This window comes from Notamacropus eugenii, chromosome 2 (assembly GCF_028372415.1).
Source record: "Notamacropus eugenii isolate mMacEug1 chromosome 2, mMacEug1.pri_v2, whole genome shotgun sequence".
NCBI lineage: Eukaryota > Metazoa > Chordata > Mammalia > Diprotodontia > Macropodidae > Notamacropus > Notamacropus eugenii.
The window spans coordinates 474,923,593-474,946,967 of NC_092873.1; the positions used below are offsets into that span (position 1 = coordinate 474,923,593).

The 23,375-nt window shown below is 39.5% G+C and overlaps 1 protein-coding gene across 7 annotated transcripts in view; it reads right to left on the bottom strand.

Moving 5' to 3' along the window:
• PRRC2C (proline rich coiled-coil 2C) overlaps nucleotides 1-5,624 on the bottom strand; it is a 95,999-nt gene extending 90,375 nt beyond the window's left edge. For 6 of the 7 annotated variants that reach the window (XM_072648639.1, XM_072648640.1, XM_072648642.1 and 3 more), the window contains exon 1: nucleotides 5,435-5,624. The gene's annotated coding sequence lies outside the window, so the exon portion shown is untranslated. Of the gene's footprint in view, nucleotides 1-5,194; nucleotides 5,381-5,434 lie in introns of those variants that run through there. The other variant, XM_072648637.1, reaches the window with a different exon arrangement.
• Nucleotides 5,625-23,375: the final 17,751 nt, after the last annotated feature.

The following is a 23,375-nucleotide window of genomic DNA, read 5'->3' on the forward strand; positions in this document are numbered from 1 at the left end:
AAGACAGGTTATCTCTCAAATCTTTGCTTCCTAACACCATATATGAATATATGTGTGTGTGCATGTGTGTTCTGATCCCAAGTCTTCCTGATTCCTATTCTGGAGAAGTAAAGCACATTATAAAGACCTATAAAACTTACATCTTGATTTTCAGTAGCAATTATTCACTTAACTAGTCCAAATCATATACACTAAAATTTCCACTTAACTAGAATCTAAATTATAATTAAAATGTATAATGATCTGTAAGTACCATTTTCTGTACTCATTCTTTAGACTAGTGACTCACATATTCTGGTAAACGTAAGATGGTTTTCAGTTAATCACAAAATTTACCTCATAACACTATATAAATAGCAGTATCATCCTAACCCAACTATGCTAATCTAGCTCTATAACATTTTGATCATTTGCTTCCATCTTAGGCTTCTCCATGGCCTTTGGCAACCTGAAATACAAAAATACACACAAATATACACACATACACACACACACACACACACAGATTTTTAAAAACTTCACAGCCCCAGATTAAGAAGCCCTTCGTTATACAGTCTCCTCCTTTTTGATGGCTTACTGATTAGGGTCACTCAAAAATAAAACAAAAACAGAGCAAACTTTAGAAAAGTAAAGCAACTGACAAACTTTTTATTGACTTGACTGCTCCCTTAACCACCATCTTATTTTTGTCTTTCATAGTCAGTAGCACTTCTCAACTGGATCAATTACTTCTTCCTTATCACCTGATCCGCTGTTAACACCCTTTAATATGACTTTTATCCTTACAATTTTCCTGCTTTAAAAATGACCTATATCACCCATTTGGCCATTTCCAATGGTCTTTTTCTGGTCGTTATTCACCATTGCATCTAACAAACCAAAGATATCCACCTCTTTTAAAAATCTCCTTTTCTGGTCTCCACCTCCTGTCATTGTCTTTTTCTTTTTCGATGTTATCATTCTTTGCTGGCTACATCTGCCCACTTCAAATAAGTACTTCAAAATCTAGTACTAGGCAATGCATTGATCTTCTCCCTCTGTTCTCCAGGAGAATCCTACACAGTTCTCCCTGCAATAACTACAAATGCTTTACCTAAGGATAACAGTTCTTCCTTAGATGAACCTTCTTTCTATTTACATAGTAACCCATAGAAAGGCTTTTTTCAGCCCTTGGCTACATTACTGAAACAATCTAGGATCACAGATTTACAGTGAAAGGAGCTTCTAAATCTTCCAAACCAGTCTAACACCTTTTACTGGGGAGAAATGTCCAGAGGCATTTAAGTGACCTGCCCATGGCCCTATAGGTAAGTAGCAGTGAAATGATACAAACCTAAGTCCTCTGACTCCAAATCACAGCTCTTTCCTCTACATAAGACTTGATTTCATTCCACTGCTAGAATAATCTTGCATCAATACTGTCTATAAACAGGCATCATTCCTGGGCTCAGAAATCTACAGTTAGCCACTCAATGTTTTCAAATCTAGATCATAACATTTTACTTTTACATCCTCCAAATAATTTAGTATGTTTTTATAAGGTAGGCATTTAAAATAATGTTTGTTAAATGAACAAATTCCTCTGCCTAGCGTTCAAGCTCTTCCAAGCCATGTTACCAGCCTAATTTTCTGATTATATACTTAAAAAAACCCCTTAACTACAATCCAGATAATCCATTTGCTAAATGCTACATAAATTTTGCTCATTTTCTTGAGACCTTTTTACATGCCCATCCCTTCATCTGGAATGTTTGTACTTCCTCAAATCAGTTCAAATCACTAGTATTTCAAAACCAGGCTCAAAATCTACTTCCTATAGTATATGACTGCTCTCTCATAGATGATTACTCCTTAACAAATCCTTTTGCTGCATATGTACTAAATTTGTACAAGAAGCAACTAAATTGTCAATATGCAGATTCTCTGTACCAGATGTTTAAACCTAAATTAGTTTCCCAAGCCAGCACCATTACCCACCGAAACGTAACAAGTGAAGACAAAGTACTTTACTAACCTAAATAAAAGCTAAAAAGTCATAACCTAATGCAAAATAAATCACAAAATTTAACACAAAGGTAAATATAAACTATTTTTAAGACATGACATTGGGAAATGATCCTTAGAGCAATAAAAAGACTCAAGATGGGTTTAAATAGGTTGTGGTGCAATACCATAGATGACAACCTGTATACCAGAAGTGATGTAAAGTCATTAAGAATATGTATGCAAAGGAGCAGAAAGAATGAGAACTAAACTAGGGCTCAAGAAACATAAGAATCAGTACCTTCAGTTTGTTAAATGGACAATTTATGTAAGATTTACAGAGTCAAGAATCACCAGGAATTACCAGCACATATGAGATCATGGATATATATTTCACTTCTGCACACAGAAGGCACTTCAACTATATGGCTGGAAATACATTATCATTTTCCATCACCATATGGAAAATACAAGCAGGGTCAATCCACTTACATTTTATAGGCTGGGAAAGACACCGATACAATTAGTCAATAACCGCTCTTAAGAACTTACTATATGCTAAATGCTGAAAATGAAAGGAATGGCTCCAGCCATTCAAGGAGCTCACATTCTAATGAAGAAAGACAACATACAAAACAACTGTGTACATATAATATATAGTGTAAACTGAAGTAAGAGTTCCTAACAATAAAAAGGTAACTTAAAATAATGTCCACCCAATTAGCATTCATTAGACACCTATATGCCAGACACTGTAGATACAAAGAGGAGAAAAAAGATAAGACTGTGCCCACATGAGGGTATATTCTATGAAGGGCACCTGTATACATTACACATACAAAATGAATGAGAGGATTTGGGTGATTGGGGAAGACACAGAAACAGAGAGGTCTCATTTAGGAGGCTGAATCTGAACTTAGCTTCTTAGGGAATCTGAGAGGTGACAGCAAGCAGAGAATTCCAAGCAAATGGGAAAGCCACTGAAAAGCCAGGGAACATGATTTGTGAGAATAGCAGAAAAGCCAATTTGGATGGATGTCAGCAAGTGAAGGGAAATAACCATAAGCCTGGAAAGGCAGGTTGGAGTTAGGTTATGAAAGGCTTTAAAATCAAAAGTTTGTATTTGATCTTAGAAATAATAGGAAGCCAATGAAGTTTCCTGAAAAAGGGAATGACCTGGGCTTTAGAAGAATCACATTGGCAGGTATTTGAAGGTAACAATCCATAACCCAAATAAATAAGTGAATAATTCAACTGATGAGCATTGGAGAAGAGACTTGAGATATACAGACCAATTAAGAGGGTACTGCAATAGTCTAGGCCTCATCTAGTATAGTGAGTATGCAAGAGAATATAAGATAGAAGATGTATTGCAGCTTAAGATCAATATGGGTTTATCATTTCTGTAAAAAATATGAATCTTTTTATGCTCGTTATCTGTCTCCATACTTTTCTAAAGCTAACATGACTGAATTGTCAATAACACTAGTCAGAAATGGAAAGTACTATGACTCAGAACACCAGCATATTAAGTGTCAGATTCCTAAGTAACATAGTTAACGTACACTCAGATGAACTTTCATTATGTTACTCTTTTTATAATGTGACAAGTATCCATTTATTGGAAGTAGATTAGTCATAAGGGAGTTAAGTATGACTTTAAAATTCCTTAACACTAGAGAACACTGTTCTTTATCAACCATGTTGCAAACCCTATCTTCTACAAATATATTAAAGTCATCATTTGCAATTACCCAACTGACTCACTTTGAAGTCAATGCTCAACTGCTGCTGAGTCTTCTAAGAAATAATCTGACTTTTGGGTAAGTCTTCAGCAATACAATTTTTACATTAGAAAATTATAAACTAGGGAAGGAGAAATGGCAAAGGGTTAACACTACGTATAAAGGGGCAATATTTTCAAATAGAGGGTAAAAAACTGAAGGGTGGGACAGTATAGTAAACAAGCAAAAAAAAGGAGATTATTGAAAGGCAGGGAGTTGGATCTGTGAAATGAATAGGCTATTAAGTGTTAATGATGCAGAAAAAAAGGATTAAGACTAGATAAAGTATAAGAAAACTTTTCGGAAGGACTGGTTAAATACTTATTTCAGCTAAAACTAAACGGAATGTAGAGATAATTAACTCTACAGAGAGAAAGCTTCGAAAGAAATGTGGCGGCGATGTGGATTTTATTTTTTAAAAGTATTATTAGTTTGAAATTGATCAAGTGGGCCCTTCCTCCTCCTAAAAAACAAATTTTTGTTTTAAAATTTTTTTCCCAAGTCATCTTTACAGAACACCTGATTCTGAAGCCAAGTTAAATAAAACTTACTGAATATTAAGCTACAGTTCATATTTACTATAGATTATACACTATCCATTTTTTGACCCATTAGTTCATCAAATCTTAAAAGTTTATCACCAACCTCAATCTTGTGCCATCACACACACACACACACACACACACACAGAAACTGATTACTTCAATTTTTCTACACAAGATTTCTAAACTTTCTTTTCCGTGATCCACATGGAGAAAGAAGAGATCACAGCAGTCATACACCCCTAAAAACACCACCTCAATTGTTAAGGGCTACAAAACAAAATCCACTTTTGTACAGGAATTGGAGTTCACCCTATTGTTTCTTTTTTGGATAAAGTCATCAACTGTCACAGCGTCAAAAGCAAACAAAACCTAGGATCTTTGCTGTGCCACACAGACGTAGGAAGAGCAAGCCTCCTCTCTTTCCTCCTCCTCCTCCCTTTCGGCTCTCCCCCGTCTGGCAGCCCACGCAGGGCAGACCCTTCCGGGAGGAAGACCCCCCACGGAAATCCGGCCGGTTCGGGGAATCGGCAAAGCCGGGGTTTCAGGAAAACAAAAAGGCAGCCCGGCCGAAGCTCGCGGCACACACCCCATTGTCTGCCGGCCGCAGCAGCGGGTCCTTTGTAGGGAGGCTGCGGCTCAGCCCCGCGCCCTCGCCCCGGCCCTAAGCCGGGGATGCTCGGCCGCTCCCCGCTCCGAGGGGCTGCAGAGGCCTAGGGGAGGAAAGACACCAACGCCCTCCTCCGACGCGGGCGGCATGTCCTCGGCGGAAGTGGGACTGCTTCTCTTTCTCTTTTCTCGGCCGGCTCAGGTCCTTTAACCTCGTCCCTCCCACACCCTCTCCAAGGGGCGCCCCCCCACCTCTGGGGCCTGGCCCTCACTCACCCTGCAGGCCACATGGGGGGGGTCGTCTCGCTTCCCGCTCTGCCGGAGGGCAGAGGCCTCGACCACGGCCTAGGAGTGAGGAGGGCGAGGCGAGGGAAGACAGGGACCCCAGGCCGCACCCCACCACCCATCCCCGGAGCCCCCTGCCCCGCCCCTTCCCCTCCCCTCCTGTCCGGCAGGGCCCCCTCCCCAGCCGCCCGCTCGGGCCCAGCCGCCCCCGCCGCGGCGCAAGCTCCTTACCGGCCGGTGTGGGTGGGTGGGGAACGCGGGGTGTGTGCGTGTGTGTGCGTGTATGTGTCTAAGGGTCGCGCCCGTGCTCGCAAAGAAGTCTCCGCCCGGCTCCGGTCCGGGAGGGGAAGGGGTTCGGGGAAGGGTTGAGGGGAAAGGGGGGGAAGTGGGTGGAGGGCCACTGAACCAGGAAACCAGAGGCCGCCGTCAGACAAACCGAACCAGCGCGGCCGCCGCTTCCAGTTAAGCAGAGCGAGAGAGCTAGAGACGGGCAAGATGGCGGACAGCCAGCCCGGACGTCCTACGTCATCGCGCTGACGCACGTACGGCGAGTCTCTCGTCCCACGCCTCCCTCCGGCGGGACCCTAAGAACGGGCGGGTCACGTGGGGTCGCGGCGCGTTGCCGGGAGCCGTGCCGTCTCCTGGGAGTCTCAACCACCGCCGCGGATCGTCCCCTTCCCGCCGTGCCCGGCAGTGCCCGGCTGCTGCCCCTGCTGCTGCCCCTCGGCGTCCTGGCGGCGGTGGTCGCTCTGGGGCGGAGACCAAAGGTCTTTGGGCATGAACGCGTGTGGGCATTCCGAGACGGCGCGTTACCAAAGCGAGAGTTGGCATCGGGCATGGAGATTTACCCACAGAACAGGGCCTGGCCTCAGCACCTTGGCAGCCTTGGGGCCGCAGAGTTGTATGTCGGTGCACCTCACTGGTCTGTCCCGAACGGCCCCCTCCATGTCGGCCTGGCTTCATTCGTGATTCTGCAGGCCTCCTTTAGAAGGAGCCAAGATACGGGGTAATTCCAAAGGGCAGAGAATTTAAAAATCATTTCTGTTTGGCCCTCCGAGGATTCATTACATTCTTACTGCACGTCATTTGCATGCGCAGAACGCACACGGTTAATTTACCGCCCGCAGAGTTAGACCCGATGGAGGGTCCAGGGAGCCTGGGCCTACGAGTCTGTGTCAAGCCATCCAGTAAAACAAGGGCCCGAAAGGACCTTCGAGGTCATCCAGTCTAAGGCATACCGGAATGGGAATTGTCTATATAGCATACTGCTGAGCCCTCTAGGCCCTCAAGTGCGGCCCTTTGACTGAATCCAGACTTCACAGAACAAGTCCCCCCAATAAAAGGACCGTGGGGTCTTGACCCACCGTTTAAAAAGAGCTGATCTAGACGACTGGGGATGGCCCAAGATGCAGCAGGTGACCTCGGCCTTCCTAAATTAGGTCTTTCCCAAGTCTCAGTTTGCCAGAGGCAACAACCCTTCAATGACCAAGAGCTAGGGAAGAACTGAAACAAAAGATGACCCAATTTTACTATCTGAGAGGAAAAGACCCTTAGAGTTTCTGGCCAGAGCAGAAAACAATCACCACTTACACTCATTCTTAAGCCATTAAAACCTAAGCTTCCATTGGGACCTGTTATTGGCCATTCAATGAGAGCCAGAAAGATTTGGGTTTGAAGGCTCCTCAAGTAGCTCTATTTGAAACACAGAGCTCTATTTCAAGAAATCATCAGTGAAAACTGTGCAGGACAAAAGTAAATTGTCCCAAATGCCTAGAAAAGCTACGTTGGGAGAGAGTTTGGGAGTTTAAAATGTGCGCTTCCCACAGAAGTGTACTGGTAGCCACTGTGATTCTTGGGTCTTTACTTAAGAGGACTGGTGAGCTCATCTATGGCATTTAGTAAGAGGCTGAATCATCCAGGTAGAAAGGGTACCTGAATGGGATTGACCACAGAGTTGAGATCCTCACCTCCCACTCCCCTTAAAGCTGTCTAAGTCTACTCCATCTTTCAAAGACAAAATGGTCAAAGACCTTCTAGCCATCACTTCTGCCTTTCCAGAGGCTATTATCATTTTTGTGTTTTTCTTGTACATCCCAGTGGTTTTGGAGTGAGATGACAACAGTAGAATAGGAGAAATGTGAATAAAGGTGATTTCTGATTTTTTAAAAAGGACAGCTTCAGAGGAAACTAATGAGACATCTGTAAACCAATGCAGAGTGAAATGAACAGCTACAAGAACAATTTATAGCAAAATATTTATAGAGAAACAACATTATAGAGAAAAAAATCTTAGGAAGATTTTAGAACTCTGATCAGCACAATGACAAAAATAAGTTGAAGACTGAAGATGAAACACTGCACTCAATAGTCTGCCATGGTTTTTGAAAAGTAAAAAAAGTAGGTCATTGAAGTATTTTTGAAATACATCAAATGTCAATAGGAAACATGGACAAGGAGGATAGATTTGAAAATATCTGAATTTCTTATCTACTTAATTGGAAAAGTAAACCGTTCATAATATAGATAGCTGCTTCATGTACAATCCCAGTTTCTCTTCTACTTTGCATGTGAAAATATTTCTCTTATTAGCTATATGTCAAGTTCAGAATTAAAAACAACAATAGATAAGGTCAAACTTTGCTTAGTCACAACTAGTTCTAGATAGTAAGGTAGCTCCCAATCAAGCATTGCAAGAGTTTATTTTCAGTCAAAAAACCAGTTTCTCTTATTTCTTACTGTGAATGGAAAGTTTGACAATAGTGTTTTATAATTTAGCTTTTTGAAGTGCTATATTTTATGAGAAACTAGACCTTATATTGTCCTGGAAAGAAATAGGGGTTTCTTTCTTTTTAAAAATCTTTATTCCTTTCTTAAAAATTAATTAGTTTTGTGTCCATTTATAATCTGTTCCACTGTCCATTGAACAAAAAATGAACTCCCATTGAACTGCCTATTGAACAAAAAAAGCCATATATGTGTGTGTATGTATTTATACACACATATATAAGTATATATGTGTATGTGTATATATAGAGACAGAGAGTCAAGAAAAACAAATTTTCCAATTATATTCTATTCTCTTTATTTGTGACCTGACTGAACTACTCTGGAACTTCTCTGACTCTCCTACTCTGCCCCAGGATGCTCATCATTGAGAAAACCTCATTTTTGTATAAGATCCAATCCGCTTTGCTTCTTACTACCCTCTACTCTCCTCTGATTAGAAAGTGGAGCCATAAACTCCAAAACCTCCACTTAGGTTCAGCACAAGTATCTTATCCTACCTAGCTGTACTACTTTGGAACATACCATAGAGGTTTGTTCAATTGCATTATTAATGGAAAGGAAGACTAATCTTACTATAATAATTGATATTGACAATGCTTTGAAGTGTACAAGGCATTTCACATGCTATGTAGTTTGATTTTCACCACAGCCCTGGGAGATAGAGGTTATTTCTATCCTAGTTTTATAGATGAGAGACACAAAAAGGTTACGTTGCCAGGGGATTAAGACATGCTCTGACTGCATTCCCACGCTGTAAGTCATGCATTCTTGCAGATTGGATCTGCTAGGGGGCTGCTACATCTCCAGACTTCAGAGTCCATAAGTTTGTACTCCTCAAACTATAACTTATGCACCTTCACCAGTGAGCATACTGGCAATACATTGTCAATAGATACAACTGGATAGAGCGCTGGACCTGAAGTCAGTGAGACTCATCTTCTGGCTTCAGATACTTACTAGCCACGTGACCCCGGGCAAATCACTTAATCATGTTTGCCTTAGATTTCTCATCTGTAAAATGAGCTAGAGAAGGAAATGGTAAACTATTGCAATATCTTTGCCAAGAAATCCCAAATCGGGTCATGAAGAGGTGGACACAACCGAAACCGCTAAACAACACCAGGAAGACACAATTAAAGTCACACACCTTAAAGTCAATGCTTTACAATAGAATAGCAAGAGCAGTATCTCTAAAACATCGCCCCATAATGTGGAGGCTATTCTCTCTCAAATACACATAGAATCTGTGGGAAGAAGGAGCACAGAGTACCTGGTTAGAGATGTAACATGTAGAAAATGTGTGGTCAGTCAATTTTTACCTCTAATGCTGCAGACCACACAGGGATTTCTCCTAGAATTGTACTCAAACTGCCCTTCCCTGGCTACAGCATCTTTTGTAGGCAGGTTGCTCAGCTGGATTCTCTGGATCTGCTCCTCTCTGAAGTTCAGTTCCCAAATGCTAGAGATAATTCTCCCTAGAATCCACAGTTAACTCTTCTTGGTTGCCAGAGGTCTCCCTCCTTAAAAGCGCTTACTGCTCTGTCTGTGTAGGTATATATACTGCAAGTTACCAGAGATGAAGCAGGGCAGGGGAAGGAAAAGGAATAAATGAGGGGAAGGAAAAGGAATGAATGAATGGATGAATGAAAAAAGCATTTATTAAGTGCTTACTTGCTGCCAAGTATTATACAAAGCACGGAATACAAATTCAATCAAACCAGTCAGTCCCTGCCCTCAAATAGTTTGTATTTAAAAAAACAACAACATATTAACACTTTGTTTTCTCTGGCTTACTTTCTGTGATTACATCAACTGGAGTAGGGAACCAACTCCCTCAACTACCTCTCATAACCCTAGGTGGTAAGTACTATAGATAACATTATCATCATTTAACATTTGAGGAAGTTTAGGCTCAAAGAGATTTAGTGACTTGCCCCATGCCCATACAATTAGTAGGTAGGATTTGAATCAAAGTCTTCCAAAAATCAAATCCAGAATTGTAATACTCCCACACCACTCTCAAAGTACTCTGCCGTAGGTGTCAACCAAGTAGACTTGCCATGTGTGTGTTTGAATTTGGGTCTCACTTACTCAGGCTCATAGTACAGCAACCACTCATGGGCCCATCTCACATAGAAGCCTTAACTTGCTCTGTTTGGGCGACTTGCCAAATTGATGCTGGACTTAGGGTAAACACCTAATAGGTTTTAGCTCTACTGCAGCTCAGAACTCCTGAGTTCAACTGATCCACCAATCCCAGCCTCCCTACCAGCAATGGATTACAGCTGTTTGCCACCACATCTAGCTGGGCAATTTGTTTTTTAGAAGTTCCAATAAGACTACCCTACAGGGAAAAACATAGTTCCCCTGACCCTGTCACTTAATCTCAACCAATGGAGATCAGTTCCCAAGGGGTGAGTAATTGCTTTGTAGGCTTCCTCTTTTAAAAGGCATATAAATCATGGATAAGGATAACATAATAAGTCACTTATACTTTCCTGTGCATTACCTTATTTTCCCCAGTGAAAGGAGAGCTGAGGCAACATGACGGAACTAGGTACTTGTAAAGTGAAAAGGTTTGAAAAGAGGAAAAAGGATGAAGGTATAAGATTTGGAATTTCCCTCCTTCAAAATTTTGCCTAGTATCAGCAAAGTGCTAAGATAAGAATGATAGGATTTTAGGGTTTCCTAGATGAAATCTTAAAGGACATTTAGTCAGATGACCACCCCTCCCCTTATTTTTCAGATAAAGAAAACTGCGTCCAGAAGGAATGAAGTTATGAGGATCAGAGGCAAAGATAGAATTTGAACCTAGATTTTCTAAAACTCAGCTCAGTGCTTTTTCGTTCTTTCCAACTGATGCCCCATGGGGCAAAGAAAGAAAGAAGAAAAAAGAAGACAGTCAATGAGGTTGACAAGGGATAGAAAAATTACCAAAGAAAATGCCAAGGAGGCAGAGAGATGGAGGCTGACCATGGATAACCTGGCATGTCTCTTGTGTGCAGTAATATGGTATTTTGACCTCAATATAATTTTTATAACTGTATCTGTTACTTTCATAACCTTTCCAGGTTTATTTCATATTATTTTACCTCATTCTACTATATTCCAACCAAACTGACCAATATGTTATTCCCCCAATTCAGCATTTCATCTCCTTCCTCTTGTCTTTTTTTATATAAACTGTCCCTCATGCTTGGAAGGCAGGCCTTCTTGACTCCAATCCTTCTTTCAAAGCATAGTTCATGTGCCACATCCTACAGGGAACATGCCCTGATTTCTCCTAGTTATAGGGTACTCTTCCATCTTTAGTCATTATGTATTTACTGTTTATAGATTGTAGCATCCCCAGTAGAATGTAAACTCCTTGAAAACAAGAATTAGTACCTACCATAGTGTCTTGAACATAGTTGGCACTTAATAAATGTTTATCAGATTGGATTGGACCTGTGGCCTTGCAGATTCTGCCTTCTGGCCTCCCACTTGGCTTTATGAGGACTTTCACCATATTTCTGGTTCTTATTTTGCTCCACAGAATAATGTCAACCCTAAAAGTACATTTCTTGATTGACATGTTCCTGAGTATTTGCACTATCTGTGTGTTTGTCCTTCGTTGCTGAAGAAAACCATGCCATCAGAGAAATAATGATATGACTTGCACTTAACTTTGTTTTGAGTGAAGGAGGGGGCTGTGCAAGGTCACCAGCTTCACTTCTCCTCCAGAGCCATCTGAATCCAGTGACCAGATATTCATCAGGATAGCTGGAGATGACCCAGGGTGAGGCAATTGGGGTTAAGTGACTTGCCTAAGGTCACACAGCTAGTGAGTGTCAGGTGTCTGAGGTGAGATTTGAACTTAGGTCCTCCTGATTCCTGCATTGCTGGTCTATCCACTGTACCACCCAGCTGCCCCAATTTGGACTATCTAGGCTTAGTGTAGAAGGGAAAATGTCAGTTTCCTACTATAAAGAAATCACTACTACTAATCACTACTAAAGAAATGACTACTACTTCAGTTTTTGTTACACCTTTTTCACCACTGTTATTTCTTCTGGGGTTAATTAAACAGTTATTTTAGAAACATTTCTCTGGGTTGTTAAAAGTTACAATGAAATAATTGCTCCAACTGAGAATCAGTTGAACAGTTCACCAGACCATTATTAACTTTATAAAACACAGCCTTAACTGCAAGTAAAGAGGGGGAAAAAAAAGCTTCATGGAAGGAGAGAGAGTTGAAAAAGAGCATTTCTTAAAATCTTTAGGCAAAGGATAGAGCTTGAAAATATATGCATCTCTCTGCTTAAGACTTCCTGCACACAGAGAGACACATGCACACATATACATCTATGTGGATATGTGTGTATATTTATTTATTCATATAAAATTTTGAAAAGTCTTGGGCATGCACATAAAGCAGTGAGCCCCGTCAGTGTTTCTGTAGCAGTCCAACTCTTTAGAAAAGGTGTTCTGAACCCTGTTTGTATGTGTCATGGATCCCTCAGGCAATCTGCTAACATCTATGGAATTCTCAGAATAATGTTTTTAAACAATTGAAGTCAATGCTCAATTTCAGTTAGAGGCTTGTGAAACTAAAGATGTAATTTTTAATCCCCCTTTTCCAAGTTCCCAGCCCAGTTCCCCTGAAGTCTATTCTTGGACCCTGTCTGTGGACCCCATGTTAAGAATCTCTCTCTTAGAAGATTATATAGCAGAGATAAAGAGAATAAGATTTTGAGTCCCTGTGACCTTTAAATTCCCCTTGGGATATTTTTATCCAACAAAATCCAAACAAAAAAAGTTGTCAAATTTTACATAGAATAAATATCTCTTTGATAGTAAAGTGAAAGCTAGCAATGGAAAACACAGGGTCAAGTCTTACTTCTAATACAAGCTTGTCTGTATGATCGTGGGCAAGTCATATAACCTGTCAATCAACCCTGCAATTCTCTAGACTGAGTCACAGATAGTAGTTGATTGTACTGCTGGAGGGAGCTTCTATTCTGGGAATTCTTTCCACTGAAGAACGTGAATTCCATGTATGTCTGTATCTATATCTAAAGTCAATGTTGAATTTTCAAGAGTGGGGACTGCTGACCTCCCTGGCTTTCTATAAGCCTCAAGTAAAATCCCATGTTTCACAAGAAGCCTTCTCCAATTCCTTTTAATCCCAGTGCCTTCCTTCTGTTAAATATTTCCTGTTTATCTTTGTATATATTTGTTTGTATGTTGTCTCCTCAAGGATCTGGGCAGTCTTTTGCCTGTTTTCATATCTGCAGAGCTTAGCACACAATAGGTACTTAATAAAAGTTTATTGATCATTTGACATATATTTTTTCAAAACAGTCCTGTTACATATAACTTATAAATAATAAACACGTTTTAAAGATGAGGAAAATTGAAGCTTAGGGAAAAACAAACTCCCACAAACCTAATAAGTGATAGAACAAGAAATTAAACCTTGGTTTGCTGATGACAAGTATGATGTTTTTTCCATTTATACCACAATTGCCAGCCACTCAAAGAATGTGCCTTTGCCAAAGGATGCTGATGATATAGGCTCCTTGTTAGAGACTTTTAAAACTAGGTAACAGACTGTGGGGTAAGGCTGAGTAAATAGGCCAGAGCTGCTCTAACTTAAAAGATATCTGGAGTTCTCTGGAATTCTTAGAGTAGCTACTGTCATATGAACCTTTCTTGGCTATTAAAACTTCAGATTGTAGAGAACTTTGCTGCAGTAGCCCTTCAGGCCTAACCCTGATGTTGCCCTGAAGACATCCTGGATGTTGTGACAGACTACAAATTATAGGTTACATTCACTTTCACCTTGCTTCATGGCAACTTGCCCTGTTCTTCTGGGCTAGTGCTAACTCAGGCCAGTCCACTAGGAATTCAAGACCTGAATTGGAACATAGTGAAACGCTGGTGGCCATGTAAATTTCAATTAAAAAAAAATGTATTTAGTAATAAAATATTTTAAAATATATACAGTCCCTGATTTAGAAGAACGTTGCTACCAATAGTTTCTTGTCAGAAAGATAATTGGTTTATGTGGCAATAGGGAATTCTAGCAAACCTGAAAAAACCTGTGAGGAAACAGGTTCAGGGGGCCAGGAAGTCACTGCAGTGGTTCAAACACCCCCAGACCAAGTAAAATCCTAAGAACAGCCTCTTTGCCCCTTTAAAGAGAAACTAGCTCAATCTACATAAAATAAATATCACTCCTACTATATATCATTTCATGGGGATCATATTAACATACCTGACTACATCTTTGCCTTGCTTGTAGTATTTACATTTACTTGGTGCATATGGAAAAATATGAGCAAAGATTTGAAGTTGGAAAGTCAGGGAACATGTGACCACGACTTTGTAAGGAAGGGACCATTAAACAATAGGATAGCATCAAGTAGAACTTGAAGGGACCTTGGAAGTCATTTACTCCACCCACCCCCATTCACTCATTTAAAAAATAGATTTATATTGATATTTTTGGTTTTGCATTGCTTTAATTTTCTCCTGTATACTTTCCCAACCTTCTTCTCAGAGAGCTATCCCTTATAATTAAGAATGGTTTTAAAAAGGTGGGAGGAGAGGAATTTAGCAAAACTTAGCAACACATTGAAAAAAATCTGACCTTCTATGCAATGTTTCATAGCCATGAACCCTAACTTCTGCAAGGAGCTGGGGGAAGTATGTTCTCATATCTTCTCTTTGGGGACAAACTTGTTCTTTATAATTTTGCAACACTCTGATGACTTCCTATTTCCACTAGGATTAAATATAAAATGTGCTGTTTGTCATTGAAAGTATTTTACAAAGTGTCCCTTTTTAACTTTTCCAGTTTTCTTATACCCTCTACATTCCCGTATTCTTCAATTCAGTGATCCATCCAGATAATGTGCTTGCCCTTGCCAAAGGACAAGGTTTGCCAGAATCCCCCATTGCTACATGAACATTGATATAATTTCCTGACAAGGCACTATTGCCAGCAACAGCCTCCTTGCTGTTCCATGAACAAGACACTCCATTCTCTCAGCTCTGGGCATTCTCTATGCCTGGAATTCTCTCCTTTCTCATTTCTGCCTCCTGGCTTCCCTACCTTCCTTCAAGTCCCAGGTAAAATCCCACCTTCATCAAGACTTTCCTAATCCCTCGTAATTCTGGATCTTCCCTCCATTAACTGTTTCCAATTTATCCTGTATGAGGCCTGTACAAATTTGTTTGCTTCTTGTTTCCTCCATTCGACTATGAGCTCCTTGAGGGCAGGAACTGTCTTTTTTCTTTCATTTGTATCCCCAGCACTTAGAACAGTTCCTGGCATACAGAAGGAGTTTAATAAATGCTTATTGATTGACTCTTTGAATCATATACTGATTACTTATTGTTACTCACATATGACACACTATTCTCTAGCTCTATGCCTTTTCATTGTCTGTACCCCATAACTATAATATTCTCCCTCCTCACCTCCAACTCAGTTAAATATCTCACCTTCAAGAAACCTTTCCCAGTCCTTTTCACTGGCTTCCCTCTGAGATTACATTTACAGTGTGTGTGTGTGTGTGTGTGTGTGTGTGTGTGTGTGTGTGTATCTTGTATATACATAATTATTTGTCTCCTCCATTAGAATGTGAGCAATTTGATGGAAACCACCATTCTGCTGCACCCCACTTCTTGTTTTGTATCCATAGCACTTAGCATCAGGCATGGAACATAGTAAGTGCTTAATAAATGTTTTCTGATTGACTGACAAATCAGTCTAAGTCTGCTTAAAAGGAATAAAAGGGGGAAAAACATTTATGACATATCACAGTGTGATTTTGGCTTGGTTTTAGGTGAACTTGAACAAATGGGTGCAGTAATGCAACAGATCTATGAGTATATAACCATTCAAACAATTGAAATTTATTACCTAGAAACTAGTCTAGTGTATAAGGGAATGTACTGATAACTAAAATAAGAAGAGAAAAAATGCTACTTTTTCTTTAGAAGATTCTAAAAACTGGAGTATCACATAATGAGAGTCTCAGATGGAAAATCTTTCCCATGGGTTGTCCAAAATGCAAAGGGTCCAGAATTTATACCAGATGAAACCCCAACATGTGGTTCCTCTGCTAGGCTGTTCCTCTGACAGTTTGGGTCCCTAAAGAGGGCCTATGTCTCCCCTGAGAATTCTATCACTGAGTAACCCTGTGGTGCTGTTTTTCTATTTTTGTCACTCATATTCTCTTACCTAGTTAGTATTAACTTTTATTTAATTTTTTTGTGGGGAGGCAGTTGGGGTTAAGTGTTTTGCTTGGGGTTACAAAAACTAGTAAATGTCTGAGATTGGATTTCACTTGGATGCTCCTGACTCCAGGGCTGGTGCTCTATCAACTAGGCCATATCAACTAACTTTTAAAAAGTAGCATTTATTGAAAAGATATAACAAGGACAGAAGAAAAATATACTCATGAACTGGGAGTGCACTCTCTTGCTGGGAGAGTAAGTTCCAGTTTAAAGTTATTGGTAGAAAACATATTCTAACACCTTGGATTTTCATAGCTTTTTATATATAATGATGAAATAGTTGATAAATAAAATGACCACAATGTACATATTCAACAATGTGTTGTCAGCTTTAAAGTGGTTATATGGTTGGGAGGAGGTAGATACTTTTTTTTATAAATAATGCCATTCCTCAGAAAATTTGGAACTTCCCTTTTAAGACTTCTATGTCTCCGATTTTTTTGAATATCTTCAATAGCAGGGGGAGGTAGGTGGTACAGTGCGGAGAGTGCTGGATCTGGGATCAGAAAGATCTAACCTCAAATATTGCCTCAGACACTTACTACTTATGTGACCCTGGGCAAGTCACTTAACCTATCTTGTCTTCAGTTTCTTCGTCTTTAAAGTGGAGAAAATAATAGCACCTACTTTCTAGTGATGTCACAAAGCTAAAATGAGGCAATATGAAAGTGCTATATAAAAGTTAACTATTAGTAGTGGTGGTATAGCTTTGTTCTCTGAAATTGGACTTGATTTTTGGAAACAGCTAAAAGTCCTGCTGAGGTAATACATGAATAAAAAGCATCAAGTAAATGCTTATTATCTTCAGGTACTAGGGATTCAAAGACAAAAGCAAATCAGTCCTTAATCTCAAGTACACACACACACAGACACAGACACAGACACATATGTATGTATGTATATATACCTTCTACCATGGGGAGATAACACATATAAGGGAATAGGTAACAAGTGGAAATCAGGGAAGAATGTTTACTTTGGGAAATCACAGGATAGTGCATGAAGCCACAGAGGACTCAATGGTGAGGTTGAAGAGTCATGTAGAATACAAAGTATAGCTTAGTATCTAGAAAATAATGACTTTTCAACTTTATGTTAGCTGCTTTTCCAGTCAGCATAGCATGGACCGAGGGCAGTAGTTCTAAAACTGAGTGGACTAAATCACCCAGTGCAGGATCTCAGAAAAGTTCTAGGTTCAAAGGGAGTTGCTTCATGGTAGAGAGCATGGAAATGGCCTTGTGGTCAGTTAAATAGTCTAGGTCTAGGCTAGCATGGAATTCTAAGTTTGCAAACAAATACCATCATCAACATTATCATCACCATCCTAATAATAATGTAACCCCTATTCCAAAGTTCATCGGGGTAGGACTCTCTCCTCTTTGGTAGGGATGAATGCTTGGGGCAAAGTAGTTATAGTGAGAGGCAAGAGAGCTCCAGCCTTCACCAGGCCCCTTTGAGCATTCTCTTGGGATTCATCAAACTTTTAAATCTTATTTTTTGACTCTTTAAGCTTTGAGACGCTTTGAGTTCTTTTGGTTTCCAACTTCAATGGAGAAGATCAAAACTGCTGACTTCCAGCTTCAAGAAAGGTGGTCAAAGGAAAAGGTCAACCCTATTTCAGGTTTCTGAAAGAAAAAAATTTTGTGCTATAAGAAATGACGAATAGGCAAACTTCAGAAAACCTGGAAAGACTTATATGAACTGATGCTGAGTGAAATGAGCAGAACAAGGAGATCATTATACACAGTAATAGACACAGTGTGCAAGGACTGCTTCTGATAGACTAAGTCCTTCACAGCAATGCAAGGACCTAAAACATCTCCAAAGGACTCTTGAGGCAAAATGCCATCCACATCCAGAGAAAGAACTATGGAATTGGAACACAGAATGAAGCAGACTCTTTTATGTTTTTTTTTTGTTTTGCTTTTTTTCTCACGGTTTCTCCCATTTGTTTTAATTCTTCTATGCCATATGACTAATGTGAAAATGTGTTTAATAAGAATGTATATGTAGAACCCATGTAAGATTGCATGCCCTCTTGAGGAGGGGCTTGGGAAGAGAAGAAGAGAAAATTTAGAACTAAAAATGTTATCAAAGTGAATGTTGAAAACTAAGAATAACGAAATTAACCAGTTAAAAAAAAATTTGTTAAATAAAAAAAAAAAGACTTTGATGAAGTTGATAGAATGTTGGCCTTAAGAGTCATGCACGGGAAGTAAGATGCAAATCTAGAACTTTTTGATTCCAAATTTAGCAGTCTTTTCATTTTATTACTTATATCTTTGAGCAAGTATTCAGAAACTGATCTTGAACTATATGAACTTGATAGCAGTGAAAAAGGATCCTGCTCCTTCAGAGACAGAAAACAATCAGTTTTATTGGGATCCAGAGGGATCCTTGGATGTGAGCTCTCTGAACAAAGCAAAATTATCAAAAAGTAGCAGGGACTATTATGAATAATAAGTAGAAGTTACAAGACACATCATTATAAGTGATATTTGTCATAGAGATGTTTTAGGTAATAGGGAAAATGCTAATTGAGTTTTTACATCTGATCAGATTAGAAAAAAGGCATAATGCCATCGGACAGATAGTTCAAGGAGGTCACTGAGAGTAGGGGCAGAAGAGCTACATACAACAAAATCTTTATCGCATTTTTCTTTGTGGAAACAAAAAACCTAGAATGAAATAAGTCCTCATCAGTTGGGGCATGGTTGATCAAATATGGTATATGACTATAAGAAAAGACTATTGTACCATAAGAAACCATGAATATAAGGAATTTCAAAAAATTAGGGAAACACACCTGAATAAAGCAGAGGGAAGCAAGCAAAAACAAGCAAATAATATATGCCAGTTGTATCAAACTTAAATAGAAATGGAAGCCACTAAGTTATACATAAATATTCCAATGGGCCACATATTGACTTAGAAAAACAACAGACATAAACTACATTTTCATCTGGTTCCTTCAGCAGTCTGGAGTGTTGTGGCCTGCTTGCTGGGTGTGTGACACCTCTAATTGTCTATAATACTGTTGATTATAACAACACTAAAAATAGTTAAATTGACAGTAATTTCATGAACAATCTCAATCCTAGAGAGCTGATAAGGAAACAAAACTTCCTTCTCTCAGTTCTTCCACAGAGGTAGAATACTGCAGCATCTTCTGACTTTGCTTAAATGTTTCCGTGTTGTAAGAATACATTCAATGCTTATATCTGTTTTAGAGGTAGATGTCAATGACATTCAAGGAACAAGATGTGATATGAAAAACTCAGGGACTGAGTGAGCTGATAAATATGTACATGACCAAATAGTTTGTATATAATACACTAACTTCATGCATGTTGTATATATTATACTAATAAACTGTCTGTATTTCTGAGCATATGATTTCAGGGATGCATGGGAACTCACAGCATTCCCTCCACTGCAATTTTTTAGATAACTTATAGCCTTCCAGAGTTAACAGGGTGTACTAGGAGGGATATAGAAGGTGCTTGTTCATTGAGATGATTTTTAAAAATTAATCACAATTTTGCCTACGTATTTGACTATAAGCAAGTCACCTAACTTCCTTGAGTTATGGAAATTGGGGGTATTAACACTCATAGCATTGTTGTGGGCCATAAATGATATAATATGTATAAGATGCTTTGTGAATCTTAAATTGCTATAGAAATGTTAGCTCATTTTGATATATGTGTAATTAGTATAAGAACTAAAAATATGCTTATAATTAAGTTAACAAGTTTTTCTTAAGCAATTATTATATACCAGTGAAACAGTGGAAGATCAATATGGACAAATGTTCTATAGTGGTAGCTACAAATCTGTCATTCGATAAACTTATTAAGATACTATACTAAGTGATAAGAAAATAAAGTTGTAAATGCCCTCAAGGAGCCTGCATTAAATATGGGAAAATAGCACATAACAGAAAGCTGAAAAAGGGAAAGGGAGGAGAAAGAAGGTACCTGGGAGAACATGGTGGAGAAAGAAGTCTAGAGAGTCTGGAGTTGTAGCAATCTCTGGAGAGGAATGGAGTATGGTTGGCTTGGTCTCTTCCTTATAATGGAGATCTAGAATCTAGGGAACTAACAAATCGCAGTAAGAAGTTGAAGAGGCAGAGTGATATTTCAGGATGAAAAGGTTGAAGACAATTAATTGGTTGAAAAAGAAGTCTGGAGAGTTAGGAAGGGAGCCAAGAGAGTGATAAAAATATGAACATGGCTGTCTTGGGCTCTTAAAATGGACATTCCAGGAGGAACTTTATAGTGTGTACATGGGAGGTTATTGTTTGTCCTTCGTTTTTGAAGAGGGCCAATGACATCACTGGGTGATATCTTAACTCCTATGTGAATTGGATTTAAGTAAGGCAGAGCTTCACAAAGTTGTCAACCTCACTCTCTCTTCCAGAGTCATTAAAGTTCAGTAGCAAGACAAGAGTCAAGACGACTGATGATGGCCCAGGATGGAGTGGATGATCTTGGCTTCTTCAACATCTAACCAAACTCTTAAATATGACACAGCACCTGCTTCAGTCACCTTCATGGCCATTGGAGCAAATTGTTCTCATCCACCCATTCTGATGGGGGAGGTCTTCATGTGGTTGGGGTAGATAATTCGGGTTTGAAGCCTGTTGATTACCCTCTTCCTGGTTTTTGTCTGTCAAGATGGCATACTAGACTATGGCCACTCTGCATATTACGACTTCTTGGAACTAGGTAGACACAAGAGGTGGATGAGCAGCGCTGAAAAGTACTTGACAAATCCTCACACCAGAGGTGCTAGTCCTTCTTGAACACTCCACATGTGAGATAGTCTCAGAGGGAAGGCACTAGCATTTGGAGGTGAGAGGGTCCTGGAAAGACCTCTTGAAGAAAGGTTACGTAATAAAATAAAATGTCTTTAAGAATTTAAAGGGCTGTCACCTGGAAGAAGGATTAGACTTGATCTGCTTGACCCAGAGAGCAAAATTAGAAGCAATGACTGGAAGTTGTAGAAAGGTTGTTTTAAATTCACTATGGTGAGCACTTTATAAGAAATGAATGTCTGCCACAGTGGAGTAAACTGCTTTTGAAAATTGGGGTGGTAGATTCCTTTTCACTAGAGGTTTTTCTTCAATTGAAGCTTTCTTTCCTTTCCAAGAAGGAGAGAAAAGTACTACTGTTACATTGGTATCCTTGAAACATAAGGAGAAAATGAAAAGGACTCTAGCACATTGAGTGGACTCCTGTGGTAACCTCATATAAATATGTGAATAAGAATCACACAGATTGAAAAGGCATGGATTGGCCATTATCTGACATGATCATCAAAGAGAACTTTTGAATCAATGTTCTCACAGATCCTTTTGAGTTCTTGAGATCCACAAAGGATCCACAAAGGCTCAACAACCTAGGATTAGAGAAATTGGATGGATGGGGTTACCTAGGATAAAGAATTGGCAGGTAAGAAACAGTGAAAGATCAATATGGACAAATGTTCTATAGTGGTACCTACAAAATGATCAGTCAGTGAAGTGCTGAACACATCACTGAAGTGCCTGACAACATGGTAAAGATTGGGCACAGAGGTAAGTGAAGCCAGAGAAGAGTTGATAAACTAAGAGAGAAGAATCAAGGGACCAAAGGTCATGATAAAAGCAGAGAGGTGGGTATAGATTGTAAGTGAGAAAGCAAAAGAAGTAGAAAGTTTGGAAATGGAGGTTCACCAGCAGAGTTTTGAAATTAAGGACCTTGGAGTATGTGCAGTTTTATGAGATGATAAAGTAAGATTATATAGTATGCAGATAAGTGTGTGGGACAAATTAATCAGTGGAATTGAGAAAGTTGAATTGTGTGATGTATTAGAAGACTTGAATATTGACATCTAGAAGAATGGTGGCAGGAGATGGGGTGAAGAAGATGCTGAACCAGAGGCTAGGTCATTGAGAGATCTGGAACAGTTTCTTGCAGGTTGTGGAAGATAGTAGTAAAATATGGAGGAGAATGTAGTATAGGATTATGTAGACTTTGAAGAAGGAAAGTTTAATAAGGAACAGTGTCAGGTACTCTGGAAGAAGCACTGGGGATCAAGGAGTATGACTACACTTCCTTGGGGAGGGTAGGTAATGAAGAATGGGAAAAAGAAGAAAATGCCTTCAGCAGAGTAGGTTGTGAGCAATGTAGTGACTTCATAGAGATGCCAGTAAGTAGTTTGTTTTAAGCACTGGAAGAGTCAATGAAATGTTCCCTGAGGGCCACTTTGTTCCCTCATTTTTGGCTTTAGGGAGTTTATTTTAGATGAAAAGTTCTAAATTCAATCACAATTGCTCTGAACTGCTAGATAGGAAAATTTCTAATTCAGAGCTGCACTCTATCTAAATTACACTTATATCTATTTCTAGTTAACCTGTGGCCTCTTTGTTATTGAGGTAAAATTCAGTTTAATGGAAGCATTTGGGTAACAGTGGATTATATTATAATTTCCATAGGTGATAGGCATCAGGAGGGGAATTTAGAGAAAGAGATGACTTTTTCTTAGGACTCTCAGTCCAGGTCTACCACTCTGAGATTCCTGTAGAACCAATGACTCTTCTTGATATCTCCCATCTCTGCTGCAGCCCAATATTCCCTTTGTTCCATGCTTACTCCAACCCCTTGCATCTACCCTCTTGGAATCTCTTTTCTCTTGATTCTGAGATAGGCTTTTTCATCTTATACAAATTTCTTAGCTTGTGACACAGTCTCTTACATAACGGCTTTGACTGAACAAGAGAGCTGTACAGGTCCAGTTCATATTGACTTCTAAATGAGTCAATTAAAACAGAAATGTGTTCACCTAGTTCAGGTACCAGAGGTTTTTTTTTTTTTTTCAGAATAGATTTGAAGGTTCGAAGATACACTGTGAAATACATAGGAGGGAAACTGGGTTAGGTTAAAATGGAGAAGAGCAGGGCTTATCTCAACAGGGCTGAGAACATGGGAGAAGTTAATATTACAAGTTATACAATTTGCATCCAAGTTAACCAGATTACCAAGTTTGGAAAACAAATATGATGGAAGTTAGACTAACATGACATGTTGGTATCCATAGAACTTCAATAATG